At 38.9% G+C, this 3,373-nt stretch overlaps 1 non-coding gene across 1 annotated transcript; it reads left to right on the forward strand.

Annotated features, from left to right (window-relative positions):
• Positions 1-2,001: 2,001 nt before the first annotated feature.
• LOC112761134 (small nucleolar RNA R71) lies at positions 2,002-2,109 on the forward strand. Its single transcript, XR_003181543.1, has one exon. It is a non-coding gene; the product is annotated as a small nucleolar RNA R71 (small nucleolar RNA).
• Positions 2,110-3,373: the final 1,264 nt, after the last annotated feature.

Consider the following 3,373-nt stretch of genomic DNA (forward strand, 5'->3'; position numbering starts at 1 on the left):
GCCCTTTTCTGGCATTAAACGCCCAGAATGGTGCTAGACTTGGTGTTTAACGCCCATTCTGCTACCTTTACTGGCGTTTAAACGCCAGTAACTATCTCCTGCAGGGTGTTCTATTTTTCATTCTGTTTTTCACTTTGTTTTTACTTTTTCAATTGTTTTTGTGACTTCACATGATCATCAACCTACAAAAAACATAAAATAACAAAAGAAACTAGAAATTTAACATAGATAAGTAAAAATTGGGTTGCCTCCCAACAAGCGCTTCTTTAATGTCAATAGCTTGACAGTGGCTCTCATGGAGCCTCACAGATGTTCAGAGCAATGTTGGAACCTCCCAACACCAAACTTAGAGTTTGAATGTGGGGGTTCAACACCAAACTTAAAGTTTGGTTGTGGCCTCCCAACACCAAACTTAGAGTTTGACTGTGGGGGCTCTGTTTGACTCTGTATTGAGAGAAGCTCTTCGTGCTTCCTCTCCATGGTAACAGAGGGATATCCTTGAGCTTTAAACACAAGGGAATCCCCATTCACTTGAATGATCAATTCTCCTCTGTCAACATCAATCACAGCTTTTGCTGTGGCTGGGAAGGGTCTGCCAAGGATGATGGATTCATCCATACACTTCCCAGTCTCTAGGACTATAAAATCAGCAGGGATGTAATGGTCTTCAACCTTCACCAAGACATCCTCTACAAGTCCATAAGCCTGTTTCTTTGAATTGTCTTCCATCTCCAGTGAGATTCTTGCAGCTTGTACCTTAATGATCCCTAGCTTCTCCATTAGAGAGAGAGGCATGAGGTTTATACTTGACCCTAGGTCACACAGAGCTTTCTCAAAGGTTATGGTACCTATGGTACAAGGTATTGAGAACTTTCCAGGATCTTGTCTCTTTTGAGGTAATCTCTGCCTAGTCAAGTCATCCAATTCTTTGATGAGCAATGGAGGTTCATTCTCCCAAGTCTCATTACCAAATAGCTTGGCATTTAGCTTCATGATTGATCCAAGGTACTTAGCAACTTGCTCTTCAGTGACATCTTCATCCTCTTCAGAGGAAGAATACTCATCAGAGCTTATGAAAGGCAGAAGTAAATTCAATGGAATCTCTATGGTCTCAGAATGAGCTTCAGATTCCCATGGTTCCTCATTAGGGAACTCCATGGAGGTCAGTGGGCGTCCATTGAGGTCTTCCTCAGTGGGAATCACTGCCTCTTCCTCCTCTCCATGTTCGGGCATGTGAGATGTGGTTATGGCCTTGCACTCTCTTTTTGGATTCTCTTCTGTATTGCTAGGGAGAGTGCCAGGAGGGAGTTCAGTAATTTTCTTACTCAGCTGACCCAATTGTGCCTCCAAATTTCTAATGGAGGACCTTGTTTCAGTCATGAAACTTTGAGTGGTTTTGATTAGATCAGAGACAATGGTTGTTAAGTCAGAGGGGTTTTGCTTAGAATTCTCTGACTGTTGCTGAGAAGATGATGGAAAAGGCTTGCTATTGCTAAACTTATTTCTTCCACCATTGTTGTTGTTGAAACCTTGTTGAGGTCTCTGTTGATCCTTCCATGAGAGATCTGGATGATTTCTCCATAAAGGATTATAGGTGTTTCCATAGGATTCTCCCATGTAATTCACCTCTTCCATTGCTGGGTTCTCAGGATCATAAGCTTCTTCTTCAGAGGAAGCTTCCTTAGTACTGCCTGTTGCTGCTTGCATTTCAGACAGACTCTGAGAAATCATATTGACTTGTTGGGTCAATATTTTATTCTGAGCCAATATGACATTCAGAGTATCAATCTCAAGAACCCCCTTCTTCTGAGTTGTCCCATTATTCACAAGATTCCTTTCAGAAGTGTACATGAATTGGTTATTTGCAACCATTTCAATGAGTTCTTGAGCTTCTGCAGGCGTCTTCTTCAGATGAAGAGATCCTCCAGCAGAGCTATCCAATGACATCTTGGATAGTTCAGGCAGACCATCATAGAAGATTCCTATGATGCTCCATTCTGAAAGCATGTCAGAAGAGCACCTTCTGATCAATTGCTTGTATCTCTCCCAAGCTTCATAGAGGGACTCACCATCCTTCTGTCTAAAGGTTTGGACTTCCACTCTAAGCTTACTCAATTTTTGAGGTGGAAAGAACTTTGCCAAGAAGGCATTGACTAGCTTTTCCCAAGAGTTCAGGCTTTCCTTAGGTTATGAATCCAACCATGTTCTAGCTCTGTCTCTTACAGCAAAAGGAAAGAGCATAAGTCTGTAAACTTCAGGGTCAACCCCATTGGTCTTGACAGTGTCACAGATTTGCAAGAACTCAGCTAAGAACTGATGAGGATCTTCCAATGGAAGTACATGAAACTTGCAGTTCTGTTGCATTAAAGAAACTAATTGAGGCTTAAGCTCAAAGTTGTTTGCTCCAATGGCAGAGATTGAGATGCTTCTCCCGTAGAAATCGGGAGTAGGTGCAGTAAAGTCACCAAGCACCTTCCTTGCATTGTTGGCATTATTGTTGTTTTCGGCTGCCATGGTTTCTTCTTCTTTGAAGAGCTCTGTTAGGCCCTCTAAAGAGAATTGTTCTTTAGCTTCTCTTAGCTTTCTCTTCAGGGTCCTTTCAGGTTCAGGATCAGCTTGAACAAGTATGCCTTTATCTTTGTTCCTGCTCATATGAAAGAGAAGAGAACAAGAAGGTAGGGAATCCTCTATGTCACAGTATAGAGATTCCTTGAGGTGTCAGAGGAAAAGAAGAATAGAAGGAGGAGGTAGATGGAGGAGAATTCGAACATATAAAGAAGGAGGGAGTTCGAATTGTACCTTGAGGAGGAGTCTTAGTCCCTTAAATAGAAGGATGTGAGAAGAGGGGAAGAATTTTTGAAAATTAATTAAAAGATTTTAAAAAAGAAAATTGAAAATTTGATTGAGATTTTCGAAAACTAAGATTGGGAAAGAAATAAAGTGATTTCTGAAAAAGATTTTGAAATTAGAAAAAGATTTGATTGAAAAAATTAATTTTGAAAAAGATATGATTGAAAAGATATGATTGAGAAGATATGATTGAAAATCAAATTAAAAAGAGAAAGTTTTAAAACTAAAGTTGATTACTTGACTAACAAGAAATTAGAAGATATGATTCTAAAATTTAAAATTTGATCCTTTCTTAATAGGCAAGTAACAACTTGAAAATTTTGAAGTAAATCTTTAATTGAAGCAAGGATTTTGAAAATAGTAAAAATAAATATAAAATGGAAAGAAATTTATTTTGAAAGAGATATGATTGAAAAGATATGATTTGAAAAAGATTTGATTTTGAAAAATTATGAAAACTTGAAAAAAATGTGAATTAAAAACAAAATCTTCCCTCTAGTGTCATCCTGGCATTAAACGCCCA

This window comes from Arachis hypogaea, chromosome 16 (assembly GCF_003086295.3).
Source record: "Arachis hypogaea cultivar Tifrunner chromosome 16, arahy.Tifrunner.gnm2.J5K5, whole genome shotgun sequence".
In the NCBI taxonomy this organism is placed as follows: Eukaryota; Viridiplantae; Streptophyta; class Magnoliopsida; order Fabales; family Fabaceae; genus Arachis; species Arachis hypogaea.